Here is a 16,886-nt window from a genome sequence, read left to right on the forward strand (position 1 = left end):
GGGAACAATAAATACGTTTCCATGCAGTCTAAGAGAGATTGTTCTTCAGCCATGAAAATGATCGCTCTAGTATGATACATGACATGAGTCTCTGCATAACCTTTTCCTGACTTTTGGCAGCACTTTGCAGAGTTTTTACTTAAACCTTATCCAGCACCTTTTATCAGCAGTGAGATCAAGGAGCTGTAAAAGTTATTGAAAATAGTCACAGATTAATCATTGTGCATGTGTAATGTTACCAACAGCACTAACTCCAAAACCTGCAACTGCATATTGCTTAGAGTTGTTCTACACTGCATCTGTTAGTGCCTTGTTTACATATGGTACTTCCATTATCGTGTCTTGCATTGGTTATTTTGTTTCCTTGAAATATTTTAACCATTATAAGAATTCATGGTAGAATGAGACAAAGAAGATGGCTACACAGTATGTAAGGCCACTGAACAAAGGTTGAGGGGAAGCCTTAGTTCCATTTCGACAAGAGGACTTGTCTTCGCTCAGTCAAGACACCTTGTCAAAACGTTGACTCGGCTTGCGAACTGAGGCTTCCTCTCAGCCATTTCAGCGCCCTTTAACCATTATAACTATTATAAATACCGCTACATGAGCTGTTGGGTTTAAAAAAGAAGAAAGCCAAAGCCCAGATCACGTCTGAATCCAAACAGTGTCGTCATGCATTTTGCTGATAAAATCTTTGCATAGAAAATAATACTTTCTCACCCAACCCCCCAAAATGAACCTGATGGTCTGGAATACACTCGCAAAAAAAAGTGTGCCAAATCTGTCAAAAATAAAAGCAAAAGTCCAACACAGTGATACTGTCCAGAACTGTTCAAAGGTTACAGTTTTGATATGTGATCGTGTGTACTTATTGAGACTGCTAGCCAAAACAAGTCTGGAAATTTCACAGAACGATGCTCGAGTTCGTCAAGTAATTCTGCTTACCCTGGGCTGAGTACTTGGGCTGGTTTTCTTGCAACTTTGTAGATGGGTTGCCCTGTGGGCCATATTTCCTGCTCCGAAATTCTTTATGCCACCTATACACACTCCTGGGTGGTGGGTTCACCATTGAATTTGCCAGTAAGGTGGGCCCATTTGGTTTCCCACCAAGAATTCTCTGATGGTGGCTTATAGCTTGCGCTGTTCCCATTCCTTCATCGAAATAGCTTTCAAAAGCAGCCCTGGTTTCCTCGCTTGGTCGAAGAAGTCTAAGAGAGTCAGCTGATTGCAGGCTATGACTGTGATCTGAAATCTTTACAACAGCCTGTAGAGGCGGTTCTCGGCACAAAAATAGATCATTTTTTTGTGTGTCACGGTTCACTTTTTTAATTTTAATGTCCAGTTTCGCTGGGCATGAAGTGCTGCGGCTTGATGCTTTTTCACGTGGATTATGCTGACACTTCCACACTTTGTGGAAGGTCATCCTGCAAGAATTAAAAAAAAATGATAGCAGTGCACAGGTGTACAGCCTATGTGTTGAACACATTATACTTTGAGTCATTTTTGTGAATAAGCTGGCTTGAAGAAGTTTGTTCACGGCTATAACAGGATTTTCCTTATATTTTACTAAGCAAGCAAGCTAAATTCTTTGAAATCAGTCCGCAAAGTTTCTCATCATTACATCCCACATCACATTAATATTTTGTCTCGAAATGTTTAAAACAAGCGGTGCACACTACGGCATGCATGGACAGCTGGCGATTGTCTAGAAAGCAAGCCTTTAATGGCGGTGTTGGAATTACAGAAGTATACGAGTGTACCCAAAGTCTGGCAAAGCCTACAGCTTGTCATCGAAGCTGTCGTGGAATTGGCGCTAGAGAGGATTTTTTTTTTGGAACAGTAACTTTACAACAATGGAACATGCACTAAGATTTTGGACCCATACCAAGGCCCGCGCTAGTGTTGGGTCCATACAAAGTACAATACAATGCAGCATAACTGTAGCACACGATATATATGGCCATATGTGTAAGGCATACCATGTAAAAATTGCGCATGTTCGTTTAAAAATAGAAGAATTTGATGTAGGCAATAAGGCGCGGACTATGCGCAGATTCTTGCTGCACCAACACCAGCAACTTGCGCGTATAGTGGCGAAGCTTACAACTTGTCATTGGAGCAGTAATGCTGGGGGAACAATTGACATTCGCTTGATTAAGAATACGGTATATGATGTAAAAATCGGTTACGGAATTCGTTTAAAAAACATTCTGAAGAATTTGACCAAGGCAATAATTTGTTAAATCCCCGATAGATCTTGGATCAACTCATTCTCACCCCTCCCCCCCTATTTTTTGATGCATGCTCATCATGACTTGCATGGGCGATGGTACACTGAAAAATGGGACTGCCAAGATCAAAATGTACGATAAAGACAGGTGGTTTTTGTACGGTGGACCCCTATAATTATATGTTACGAAGCGGCAAATTTTCTCTCTATGCAGCGCAACGCGTTCTGTCATGATATTTGCTCACCTTGTGCACTTGGTTTGAATCTTCTCGCAAATCCAGGAGGTTTTCGTGTTTGCGCTGTATTGCCGCACTCACATTTCTGCGGATTTCCCATCAGTCAAGTTGCAGCGAAGTACCTCCACATCAGCAGTGGATGACCCGTGATCTTTAACGCACTCTAGCGCACCAGTGACTGAGTTATCATCCGGTGAAGATGTAGATGGGCCAGGGTTAGAGACATGCTCCATAGCGGCAACGACGTATAGGTTCAGTTTAAATGGCAAGAAAAAACGCGGGCTGCGCGCTCTAAGTTCTTGGTTTCGTTTCTGTGTAGTTTACCGTATGGTGTGCATTCATTACTTTAAATTGTATTTTATGTGCCTAATTATCTGAATTTTGTTGTTATTATGTTAGGTTTTAAGATAGTAAAGGGCTCTATATAAATTTATGTAACTTCGCAGTGCGACGATAGTTAACCCAGGTAACCGACGCACTGTCATCGTCATCAGCGCCTATGCTTCAATCCAATTCAATCCGCCGCATCCTCCATGATGGCCGCATCCCATCCTATTCTATATTCTTGAGCGCTGTACTTGCACTAGTACACTTTACTTGCACATTACGGAAAATGCATGACTGCATTGCCTCTACTTTCTGCTTCCCTTGAAAGTCCTACCGCAAGTGGAAACCAGTATTGCCATTATACGATTATACTGCATGGAAGAGAGCCAAGAGAAGTTTTCCTGTGACTCAGTGACGCCAAGCATGTTCTCTGGTGAGATCCAAGGGGCGATGTATTTGCTATGTGCACAAGACGCATCTTGCAGAGACTTTGCCTACTCTGTCGTCCTCTCCTGCTATGAACAAGAAGGAAAAACCCATGCTTAACAGCAGCAGTCTGCCCATACGTCCGCGTCAAGGTCTTTATTCAAATGTCCTAGTTGAACACGATATTGCGTGTCTGAAGTAGGAGCAAACTGTGCCATATATTTGAACTGCTTACTTTGCATTACTTCTAAATTATGGACAAGGCGTAGTACATAAGTTGAGGCAGAGATTTCATCTGATGATTGCTAGACTTGTAAAAAATGTCAGTCTTGCACCTAAAACATTCTCTTGTCCAAGATTTTCTCATGAGCTAGTCTCTTGTACATGTGAAGGAGAAACTACGTTTACCACGCATTCATCTCCTGGAGTGTGTCTCCGTTTCCTTCCAATTTTCAAGCAGTGATCTTTGGCCAAACATGATTTTACGTTGTTGTTTCGGCATGATCCAGAGTCTTTATTTTGGGCATTTTGCTGTGACAGTCGGTTAATAGTTTGGCTTCAGTCGCTCGTTAACTGCAGCGTGCGGGTGTTGTATTAAGAAACACCTTGATAACGAGTGATGTTTTACTGCGCATAAAAAGTTTCCAGGCTTTTGTCATTCTCAGGACATGTCGTCATGCTGAAACAACAGATTGTCCTGATGGCTATGACCCTCACAGATTCTGTTCTCAATGAAAGGTAGAATTTTCAAAAAGTTGCATAGAAAAGTAGTCAGTAGAGAGTATTGCTATAAAATTTCTACTTAAAAAGGCCAGCATTGGCAAGCTTCAGAAGCTGAAAAAACAAAGATTCTTGTTGTAATATTCAGTTGGCTAAAAATGTCATGACATGTAATTGGGGCCATACTGTCCTGTAGTGCTCCAAACAAAGGTGGCTGTGCGATTGGCAGCGAAATGGGGTGTAGGAAAATACACAGCGTGCCTACACTGCGCCAAGCGACGCTGCCTTCGAAACCAGTTTGCGCGTGCGAATATTCTGAAGCGTAATCTTTGCTTGTGCGTAGAAATGGTTTGGTTTATCCCTGGAGAGTAATTCAGCAATTTATCAACTGATTACTGCTGGAACTACCCATCAAAGAGCTGCATTGGCTTCCTTCGCCATGGCCTCAACAGCGCGTGGCTACGGTGGGCGGCTGTGACTGATTAAGTGAAATGAAAACGAGAAAGCGCAATGTATAAGAAAAACTAATAGTCAATACTGTTCAACTCCTGGGCCTATTGCTAGTGCATGAAAGGAGGACTACAATATGAATGACTGGAAGTGTGTTTTTCATACGACGACTCCTTTGATGGGCTTTCTACTGCTCCATGTACCCTCTCTAAAGAACAATCGCTACCGGCAACTATAGGGAACTAGAAATCATATTTCTAGCTCACTGTACCTGCAACTTAAGTGACAGAATTTCGTTCTTTGTAACATGCACCTATCGTGCACTGCCAACCAGTTTTATACTGGTCGATAAAAAAAACATTTCACGTCTGTTTCATCGTATAGAGGCGTAAAGGTCATTCACAGGTTAACATATACATGAAGGCTTTAAGAATGCTCTCATTTTGTTCTCTTCGTTCTATAGGAGAGGTCCATGAGCGCAGATGCAACATTCTCCATGATTGCTTGCAGCCAAATTTAAGCGATCTGCTGATCTTTCTTTTTAATACACTTGGAATATTTTTATTCAAATGCGCGTCATCTTACACTGCTCATTTTGCACCCCTCATAGCCAAATCTACTCTGGGACATTAAACTCGTACCAGCTACCCTCCTATATATACATACCATACTTAGAGGTCCTACTCGATCAGAGCTAGGTTGTACATGGATATTTAATTAGTTCGTCAGGTTCCTAATGACCTTCAAAAGAAAATTTAATAATCTGAGAAATAACGCTGCGTGACTTTGCCAGGATTCTAACGATGTTTACTCGCTTTCTAGGACCAGTGATGAAGATTCACTCGTTGAAACTCGCGAAACTGAAAAAAGAAAAGCTACATTCATAAGTCTGGGCCTGTTTCGACAATATCGCGCTGGAGTGACCACTCAAGGTAACTACAGTTACCTTCGCAGCGCTTTTGTGTCCATTTCTGTACTAACATATACACAGGCAGTACTGCTGGTGAATGGGATGTCACAGCGCGGCTTTCCTGCCTTTGATTAAGATCATACGCACACGGTCAAAATTTCTTATGACTTGATAGTATATACAACAAAACATGCACAAGTTACAGACGTTTGCTATTGCACTCTTCGTAGTGTGGCCGAAAAGCAACCACAAAAATTAAGTTACAAACTAACTGATCAAGTTCCAATGCAGGAGTGCAACGCACGTTAGCCGCGAAGGCAATCTCACCGAAAGGCCTACAATTGTCGCTCTCAACGCCGCTGCCCTTCGCTCTCATCTCTATTCGACAGCAAGAAACGTGAAAACAGGTGCCATTTTCTTTTTTATGCCTCATGACCACAGCTTGCAGGAATATCAGGAATTATGATCGAAAACACAGCAAGCGCCGCGCATCCAATGCAGACTGCTCGGGCTTTTGCCTACACCCCGAAAGTCATTGCTATCGCCAGCGCCGCAACACCTCCACTGACGTCACAGGCTGACACTTGCCTACACAGAACCTTCAAACAGGACCCCTGGTGCCCTGCAGGTCAGCTTGCTTATGGAACCTCCTTATGCCTCCCTATGACTTCTTTGACACCTCCCCACCGCACCGACAGGTAAATCTCGCTGACAACCTCACTGGTAAATCTCACTGACAAGTTGCCGCTACGCACTCGTTACCCTCTTGGACGCGGTGTGAACGTCTCGAGCATCCAACGGCTGATACAGCGTCTAGGGTCTCGTCTGCTTCATGGTGTCCATTGGGTCACAGAGCAGTTTCATGCACTGGAGCAACTCATCTGGGCTTGCATAGTCTCGAACGCCGAGGATCCGCACCAGATCTTTGTCATTGAGTCTAATGATGACATACTCGATGCATGCCGCTTCACCGATGTTGCAGCGCCTTGCTTCTGCCAGTTTGTCGTAGCAGTGCGCTTCGACACTTTCGTGGCGCTCCTTTCTCGAATCCATGTCCCGGAATGTACATTGAAAACTGGATGCCGAAGGAAATGCCCTCTTTATTTCAGTTTTCCAGTTGGCCCAAGTTCATTGGACATCTGTGAGACCATCGTACCATGTTTTCGTGACACTCTGGAGCTTCATGAGGGCGAAGCAAATGGTCTGCTGGTCGCTCCAACTGTAAGCTGCAGCCAGATTGTCCACTTTGTTGAGCCACGTCTCGACCGTTGGCTGATCGTGCAAAAATGGGTCGAATATTGGCACCAGTTGTGCACTCCCCGTGGCCAGTCGTCCATCCGCGACGCCCGATGCACCTGCCAATGAGTGGTGCAGTGGCGATTAGACCGATTGCATTAGTTGGGCTGCTCCTTGCAATGCCTCTCGTACCGCCATCTGGATCGCAGCCTGCATCAGCGCCTGGAAGTCGAAGGCACTGGGAACGGGCACTGCTTCGTTGGGGCTATCCATGTCGTGGCAGCTTGCCGTTGCAGCATTCATGGATCCCCTTTCGACGTTGGGCTGCGTCTCGTCTTCGTTCTGTACGCTGTCATCGTTAGCTGAGTGAGCCAGTCGTGATACCTCGCCCTCGGGTCCTCCATTTGTTGTCTTTGAATGTAGCATCATCGTGGCTTTTCGTGGTCGAATCACTTCAGAGACACTCGTTGAGGAGGGTAGCTGGCTGCAATCCCACTTCTGAAAAATGTTCTGTAGTCGACACAGCCGTTAACATGGAACAGATTCATTGTCTTCATTTCCCCTTTGTTTGACAGCACTCGCTCGAACGGTGTGCAAGACACACACTGCCCGAAAAGGGTCCGTTTTGGTGGTGGCACGGTCCATTCGGTCCCTTTCAGCACACCCCCTCTTCCACCAGATGTCCGAGGTCGAAATGGCCGAGTAACCTGAGGGTGGCTTCACAGCGGAGCAGAGCACCCCCCGTAGAGTCCGAGGTGGGAGCCCGGAGAGGGTCTGAGCGCATTTCGTTCGTGGGCCGAATGTGTATGGCGTCTCTGTTGACAACAGGTGGAAAAAGAAGACTGGACAGGAGCCGTGTGTCATGAACGCTCGGGCTCCGAGTTTGTCTCGGAGGTAGAAGAATAAAAAGCGATTGGTTCGGGTCCTGTCTCATAATTATGTTCCATGTGCCCTGGACCCTATCTCCGTACCTTTAACTGCACACCTGTTAAATGCAGTTGGCTTAGATATTCTCACGCTTGATGACTGAAGCAGGGAAGCAAGAAAACAGGTGAAGGCTTTCAAAGGAAACGTTATACGGTGTACTTAAGTGTTTTGAGATTAACTGAACTTGGGGTGGTTGCAGCAACAACAAATATGCTCAGCAGTTATCAAAGATCAGAATGACCATCACTCAGCTGGTCTGAACATAAAAGGTTGCAATGACACCCTAGAGGTAAAGAGAATATCTTCAACACCTGTGATAACTTCAGACATGATGCTGACTGGTGAAACAAGGTTGTAAGCCACGTAGTTACTTGAAAACTCATTCATTGACACATCGGGTTACGTGCCCACTACACTGTGATTAATAAAAAATAAGGGAGCCGCTTAATGTCCACCTTTAAGAGTGGGACATGATGGTGTTACCGCCTCCCATCTGCAGGTCTCATTGCAGGCTCTGGCTCGTGTACATGCACTTTGCCACTTGCTTAATCACTGTTCTAATTTTTTACTCTGTTCTCTCACATATATTCATTAGCACGCAGTCATATGCTACTACATTATGTGAAAGATCACCCAACAAAGATGTAAAGGCCCACTTTATCCAACCATGCATCGTGCTTTCTTAGCCTTTTCTTTTCTTCTTAACATGCAAAATATTCTGAAAGAAATGTCTGGCTAAGCAAGTGGGAAATGGGACACTGCATATGATGGCAGTGTTGTTTTTCATACTTACTCACGCAGCTCTAGAAACAGGTGACTATAACGTAAGTACTGATGTGAATGTTTACTTATTGTCCCTTGGCTTGCTTCTGGTCCATGGTGTGTTATTCATAATGCTTTACCACTTTGTGTGTGCCTTGTTCAAACAACTGTACTAGGCTTTCCTTGTAAGAAAAATGGTATTAACAAGAATGATCATAAGTAGTATAACAAAATCTTAATGCTTTAAACTGATGCTGTCATCATTATCAGAGATGCCTGGCAAATTTACTGAATTTACGTTCCCCACTGGTCTTGTATTCACCCGTTCTTCAAGAGTCTTATCAGGAACCTATGTATAGCTTCTCTTCTTTTTTTTTACATGCAAAGGCTTTGTAGGGGAAAATGTGTCGCATGGCCATTGCACTTTGCTGAGGAGTGCCAGCCTTCTATCAAGCATGTCAGCTTTGACTAAATGCCCTGCGCATATTTTTGTGCACGTGCCCGATGCCTTATCGTTACAATATCTGCTGATAGTGGTGCTGCAGTTCTTTCTTTGACAAATTGGAGCATAATTTGCTGCTGAGGGCCATCTATCCAACTGCTTATCTGGCAAGCATGAATCTCCTTTGCAGTTCTCTGGTTTACAGTAGCATTGAGCTGTAGTGTAGTGAGCCTTCATAACATTTTAAATGGGTGATCAACAGTGGTGGCATTTCTTTTCTCTTAGACTGGACTTAGTCCTGGCCATGGTAAAGTTTCATTGCAGGCAATATGCAGAAGTGCTTTGTTCTGATATTTTGGTATTTGTTTTGCGATATTAAAATCGGCCCTCCACTGTGCTTTATCTCTTGGCCCATATGTTATTTTTACAGATTGAAATGTATCTGTCTTTTAATAAATTATTGTTAAATTATATCTGCTTGTAACAGATTCCCATGACAAGTGTCCTTTACTATTTTGGTAAAATTTGTCTTTGACTGGTCAAACTCCAACTATGTTTCAGGCAATGCATGAGTGTGTTTATTTCTAAATCGGCTCACGCAAAGCATTTTATCGAACTAGTTGGTGCATGTCAAGAAATAAAGAAGCGCCAACACAAATGCAGACAAGACAGCGACATGGACGAGCACTTGTCTGTGTCACTCTTGTTTTCATTTATGTTGGTGCTTCTTTATTTCTTCAAGCAGCTGTTGGTCAATGTCATTCAAAGGCAACAGACGCCTGCCTCTTAAGGCACCGTAAAGGCTGCTGTGAGGTTGAGTCAAAGAATTTTTACTGTGCTCTTCGATTCTTTCTCAGGTGCTCTTAGACGCTGCAGTCTTTTTCGCATCTTATTCATTACAACAGGGTTTACCGAATTTAATATATCTTAGTGCTGCCTCCTTCAGTCATACCAATGGTTCAGCCTTGCTTAAGACGACATTGAAGTTAAGAACACGCACATGCTGTGGGTTCTGTGCATGGCAAATTTTTCCTCTCCACTAGTAGTTACATGCCACTTGTCACGTCAACTGAGATCGCATTCAGTTGTGCTCTAGAGGAAAAAAAACAACTATGGCATAGTTATAATGACATGCCACCACTATGAGGTGCGCAGCTTATGCTGCTGGGAAGATTCCTTCTTCTCGCCAACAAACACCCCTGATCATTAAAAAAACACTGTTACTTCATGAGGAAAAGTTTTTTTAGCATGGAAAATGAGTAGAAGTGATTCTTGTATTCTGTGTTGTATCTGACACTGCGCACAGTAGGTGTGGATTGATATGCTGTTTTGAGTACCCAGAGGGGCTCCATGGATGAGGTCACACTCCTTCAAGTTGCTTCCAGACAGTGGAGCTTCGGCCGCATGCTGAGTGTTGCCTTACTTGGAGCACAGCGAAAAAAATTCTCAGCTTTGCCATTCACTTTCAGGTCGTATTTTGCTCAAAGATAAAATTTATTGGTAATATTTTTTTATGCTGTCTGAGCGCAGTGCTTACCTGATTTGATTCAGTCAGATTTCTTTTTAAATCTTGATTGCATATAGTGTTACGATTCAGCACCTAACCCAACTTCGGTACATTACTGGCATTGAGCATTTGTTCAGCAAGGCTTCCTTTGTCAAATGCACCACCTTGTTTGAAGCATTTTCAAAGCTTTGTAAGGGGTATGTCGTCGATACACATCCGTCTGCTGCATTCCTTAGCCTGCGATTGCCTGTAATGACATGATTTTTTGTGTACAGAATCATAGTGATGCTGGGCCAATGCAAGCATCTTTTTTGGTGATGTAGAAGATTTCCCTATCTTCTGCCCGTAGGTTGGAAACCAAAAGGAGCATGAAAACAATGATGTAGACAATGGGTGCTGGCTTTCAAATTTATCTTGGAATAAGTCACCTCAGGGTATATATATGTGAATCAAGCTACCAGTTGCCAATTAGCTATTGTGTAAGAGGGTTGTACGCAGTACACATTCAAGTGAGATTTGATAAGCAAGTGTTTGGAAAACATTAGAAACTGAAAAGAACAAAATTCAAAGGCATCTGCCTCATGCCAAAATTTTGCTCAAACATAAGGCGCTCATTTGCGCCTGTTGCAGCCATAAGCTATGTTTCTATGTGCAGCCCTTTTTTGGCATTTGCATGCATGTTTGTGACAGCACCATTTCTGTGTGTATCTTCTGCACTGCTGATTTCCAATTCTTAAAGGGTGCTAGCATTGTGAAATGGTGTTTGACTAAGCACTGCCAGCTTTGAGCCGTTTTCGATCATTACTACTGCCAATGTTTTGAAGCCAAGACCAAGTTCATTTTGATGATTCGACTTTGTGATGGTGCTCGGGCAGCCTGCCCTAGGTATTTTCGTAAGCTGGAAGTGTGGCGAGGGACCTACTTTTTCCTTAGAATTTTGCCCCAAGGAAACTAGGCGACAGTGCAACGGTATGCTTGTACTTACTGGAAACTGCTTGTTACCTGGCACTGGCAGCACTAGGTGTCAAACCTTCCTATGTGCAACATACTCGCGCTGGAACTGTCACAAACCCCCGTCTTTACGGTCAACACACGCGTGAGATCCCCTTTACGGTTACCCGTCACCCCTGTGAAGTTTGAGAACACAGTTAAAATTTAGGCCGGTCAACCCTGAAGTATGTGTGCCAGTGTGTGATTGAGGAATAAGTTCAAGAAAGTCACTTTCTTTTACAAACAATTGAATGTTTATAGATAGTGGTCCAAATTACACTGCATAATAATAGAGTACAATAAAAAAAATATATAAAATGCCACGACAAGATAGCGATAAAAGACAACTCTTGACAATCAACAAAACACTGCGATAAGAAGACTATAAAGATAACAAGGCAAGTATTCATATATAGTAAGGGCATGAGTTACACAGAAAATGCAGCAAGAAAACTACCAAGACTGATCAAGGTTAATTAAACAAAGGCAAAAAAACAATATTCTATTAGCCGACAGTCTGTGGCAAAAAGGAATTCTCATGGCTTTTTTGTTAGATGAGGCGTCAAAGTCGCGAAGTTGATCGGTAGCAGCGGTCGTACAGACGAGGAGAACGATGAGTTGATCGCGAGCTCGATGAAACAGAAGTCATTTTCCCAGAGCGGCCGCGAGAGGCCCGGAAGACTGAATCTTCGCAGAGCGCAGTGCCGCAGGTGTGCTGCGGTATTCCTTTTTATACTCTCGGCTGGTTGTGCTCTGGCAGCGTCAAGGACACTGCCCCGAACATCATGTCGAAGCATGCTCGGAGGAGCGAGGAGATCCCGTAAGTTTTGCTCTATATGCGAGGCAGCTTGTGACAAACTTTTGTGCTGTTTCAGTTGAACAGATTCCTTTACTGCTTAGATTGAATGCAACAGTTGTTGCTGCCCATCGCAGATTGCAAATTGTTTGCACACATAAGGTTGTGTTCCTGCATGCTAGGCATTTTCTGTGCATCAGGTAGCTCTGGTGGTGATAAAGGGTCTGGATAGTATACACAAACAAGCCCAGTCCTTAGATGTAATAATAACAATAATAATTGGTTCACAGGAAAGGAAAGGCCCAGTATCTGTCACACTTGTTGTGTTGTCACACATCGAGCCGGGAAGTGCGATGGCCCGTCGCGCTCAACCCAGCGTTAATTTCACTCGCTTTCGCCGCAAGCGCACACATATCGTTGCAATGCTTAGATGGGATTCTGACTTGGAGGCGTTCAGTCGTAATCCCACGGATGGTAGCTTCGCACCACTGGTCTCTCGACCCAAGCACGTGAACCAAGTGTTCGAATCTGCGGTTCCTCTCGTACTGAGCATAATTACTATCGCAACGACCAGTCATCAGTAGGGTAAAACTAACCTGTCTCACGATGTTCTAAGCCTGAACCCCCCTCCCCCTCTTGCCTTAAGGGAAGGGAGGGGGTGAAAGTGGAAAGAGAGAAAGGGGTGCCGTAATGGAGGGCTCCGGCGTAATTTCGACCAGCTTTAATGTACACTGACATCGCACAATATATGGGCGCCACTTCATTTCTCCTCCATTGAAACGCAGTCGCCGGTGGTCGGGACCGAACCCGGGAACTCCAGCACAGTAGTCCAGCGTCTTACCACTGCACCACTGCGGAGGCATTGATTATAGTGTCTGCTAAATAGTAGAGCCACGTGAATCTCAATAGGCAGGAAAATATATCAAAACCATGTCGCACTTCCTTTCAGATAGCCAATCTACCTCAACCTCTATGCTGGCGTATGACCCTCTGTGGCGACATCGCTTAAAAAAAGGCATCCAATTGTCTGTCTTTGACTGATGGATGATGTGCTGACATAAACCAGACATGTGCTATGTCATCTGTCAGTCTCGCTAGCACTTTTCTGACATGAAGAAGCTATTTAGTTGCTTGTACCATTACATGTATGTTTCAGCATGTCCTATATGCTGTGCCTTTTGCACAACCACACGCTTGGAAGACACACAATAAAGAAACAGAGAGAAAGATTAATTTGTTCATTATTCTAAAATGTGCACCTTCAGTCTCTTACAATGGCTGCCAAACAGATGCTAATGATGCAATTCTGTAAGTTATTTAAAGCTAACATCCATATGTTTATCAGTAAATCATTTCTTTCACACCAGTTCAGTGCTGGGAGCATGATCAAGCATGCAAGGTATTGAATTCAATTTAACTGCACTGTCTGTTGCATTGTGTCAGTAGCACCAGATGTGCAGAGTCGATCACACTTGTCGAGCGATCGCACAGTGTGGTGCGGAAGGAATAACCTGAAATTCTAGAGGAGATACTGGCTTTCCCTGATAATACTTGCACTCGCAGGCAGCCGAAAATACTTGTGAACAGCACAGATACAAGCTCCTTGCCAAATGGAAAAAATCCTCTATAATAGTTCACTTAATTTGCTCTGCAGAGAACTTCTCGAGCGCTCTAGACAAGTGTGATCGACATTGAATACTGCCAGTTAGGCTAACAGATACATATAATCATTTACATCAATTCATCTTCAGTACAAATACAAAACATATATTCTTACTTATTATTCTCTTTTTGATTAAACTGCTGCAATTTCACCGACTTTCAGGATGATATATGTTGCTTCAAACAGCAGCTGTATCGGACTTATGTCAAGCTTGTTAGAAGTTTTTAGCTACTACTGATCTTCGACAGGCACACTCAAAAATAGGCAAAGAAGGGGCGGGCACCTGTTTCACTTGCTTTGTGCTGCCCTTTGCTGGAGTATGTTGTATGTATTATTACGGGCCTCGCTGCCTATGACCCATGACCACAGTTAGCCGCGACGTTACCTCGGGCGTAATACCTTACAGTGACTGTAAGCAGCTACAACAGCCGTGGCCAATACGCTAGCGCAGTCGTACGTAGTCAAGATAAGCAATATAATGATGCGCCCATTATCGGCAAGAAGCATGCTAGCATCTCGTAAATCGCAACCTTAAAATAATCTGGCCCTACTGACCAAACGACACACAGGCGCGAGCGATCGGCAGCCTGGTTGAGAGTGGTCAACGCTGGTAGAACATCAGCTAACACGCACGACGCAGCACAATCACAGGCTTACACTGATCGTAAAAGAGCAAACGGCGGCACACAGGCGCGAGCGATCGACAGCCTGGTTGAGAGTGGTCAGCGTTGCGCTGGAAGAACAGCTGAGAACACTCACGGAGTCACGGCGCAGCACTATCACAGGCTTACATCAGCGAGTTGGCCGGCGCCATTTTGCTTAACCCAGTTGTCAGCTGGTCAGCTGTTGTCATATATCGGCCGCGCCATTGACAGCACTTTTTTTTTATATCTGCTTAAGTCTTAGTTTTATATTTCATATTTGAAATGTTCTTGACCCCTAAGGGCGCCTTTAAAAGCGAAAACAGAGTTGCGCCGGAAGTGCGCCATAGCACTGCGCAGCCAATAGCGCGATAGCGCCCTGTGCCGGCTGCATTTGCCGAAGGCGCATCCGGGGAACAACAGGAGTGCGAAGTGCGCGAGGACGGGATTGAGCGGTGCGCCAGCACGGAGAGCAGGCGCTGGAAAACTGTGCGAACGAGCGTGTGCGAAACAAAGATATGTCATTGTTCCCCTGTTGTTAATATACCCATTGTACCTTTTCGTATTTTATTTGTGTTTCCAGTCTTTTCTTTCACATTTTTTTTCGTTCTAATGCTAACAAGTCGGTTTACATGTGGGTATCTTCTCTCCATACACAGTATTTGTAAAAAAAACACTACCTTCCCCGCGCACTCCTGTAACTGTTCCACCACGGAGGTAGTTAGAGAATAAATAAGCTTTGATACCGAATTAGGTCTAATTGTAAAACAACGACTGCTTTATTTAGTTTTTGAACTCTACAGTTATTCCTTCTTGCCATATGTAGCGCAAGCATTGTATGGCATTGAACGACGACGGAATCGCGAAATTGGGGGTGTGAATAAAAGCGCAGAAACGTTAGACTTCTTTTTTCGCACTTCTGCGAAAAAAAGAATAAATAAACCAGAAATTCAAAAATTATGCTATCCATGCCCTTGGCATGCCGTAAAATCAAATGTTGTTCTGCTGAGCTGCCGTTCTTGTATACTGGCTGCTACACAAAGCTATTTTGTGTTCCTTAAAATTCAGTGTGACAAAGCCCCACGCGGATATATTTCGCTTTTCAAGTTCTTGTGAAATGTGGAAGCCGGCCCGCCGCCGTGCCGCGGGCGACTCTAGCTGGCTCTGCGATCATTTTTGCCACAGCAGTGATTTAAATATTCGCGGCTTGTTTAGCAAATAGCTGGCGTACTCGTTTGCCGAATGAATGTTTCAAGATAACCATAGAGCATTTACCAGTACCGTATGTGTGCGATATTCCATCAGTGATTAATGCGCCATGGTCATTGCAGTCATACTTTTGATTATACACGTATGGAATGGTCTACTCTTGCAAAGCCTAAGTTACGCTAGCTCCACGTAGGTCAAATAGGTATATGAAAGAAATAGAGCCTTAAAGTATAGCGGCTGACGCACTGCGTCGTAAATTCACGCCCGGGCGGCGGCCGTGTGCACCTTGAACCACACGTAGAGCGTCAGGGCCAGCGTCTTGGATTGCATCGCGCAGCGTGTAACCCGACAACCCCACCTGCAGAGCGCATCCACTCGGGCAAGTCGGCGCCGCTGTTGCTGGCGCCGTGCCTCCATGTTTTTCTTCCTTTGTTTGTGATGTTTTCAATGCACCTAGCAAGCAGCGAACAAAGCGTTCATATTTCGGTGCGAGTGAGTCCCATCAGTGGACTGGAACAGAAGTGCGCGGTGTGTCGTCAACAAGAGCGGACGTTTGAGAAAAAACAAATGTGCGAACGAGTGCGATAAAGAAAAGTGAAACTGTAACCTAGTTATTTATTTCAGCATAACCTTAATATTATTCATACTGAGATTGTACATGCAGTATTTTCTCTCCATTTTTTTTCTAATACTTCACTTCTTAGAGCGACAACGAAGCAGGAAGCGTCGATACGATTTGCCATATGAGGGAACGTCCATGCATGTGCGGACCGATGTTTAATTTACCGCTCAATAACCCAGCTTTAATTTTGATCATCATTGTTAAATTGTTTAAGCGAAAGTATGTGCTGCGATGCTTCGTATTCGCATAGCTTAAACCGCCTAGTGTATTTTTAAAGTGTATTTCGATGGAAGCGCGCTCGCCATTTTCGATCTGAGTCACGTACGAGCCTTAATAGGCCGACGCTTATCGCTCATTAGTTGCATCGCACTGCATGCGTGTCCTGCGGTAATCGTCTGTTTGAAACCACTGTTGTTAAAACTACTACACTCGGGGGCAAAGAAATTTGCTAAAACTTTTGGAATTCTCTTCACCCAGAGCAGCAGGAATCGCCACGGGAGCAGCCATGGAAGAACCTAGACTATTGTCGAATAGAATACAAAAATAGCAACCGTTGTCTACGCACGATATATGATATGTCGTTTTGATTATTTCTAATCTCCCGTTCGGTGTGGAGCTATTTATCGCCGCCGCCGCCCTGACTGATGTGCAAACGGTGGTGAACTTATTGATATTTGATGCTGTTGACCGATCGTCGGTCACATCCAAATTCGTCACAGTATACATGTGGATTGACTACAGTGTCAGCTTAATTCAATGAAGATCTAGTGTAAAAGAACATGGTGTAATCCT

The sequence above is a fragment of the Amblyomma maculatum genome, chromosome 7, assembly GCF_055883805.1.
Source record: "Amblyomma maculatum isolate TAMU_Amacu chromosome 7, ASM5588380v1, whole genome shotgun sequence".
Taxonomy (NCBI): Eukaryota; Metazoa; Arthropoda; class Arachnida; order Ixodida; family Ixodidae; genus Amblyomma; species Amblyomma maculatum.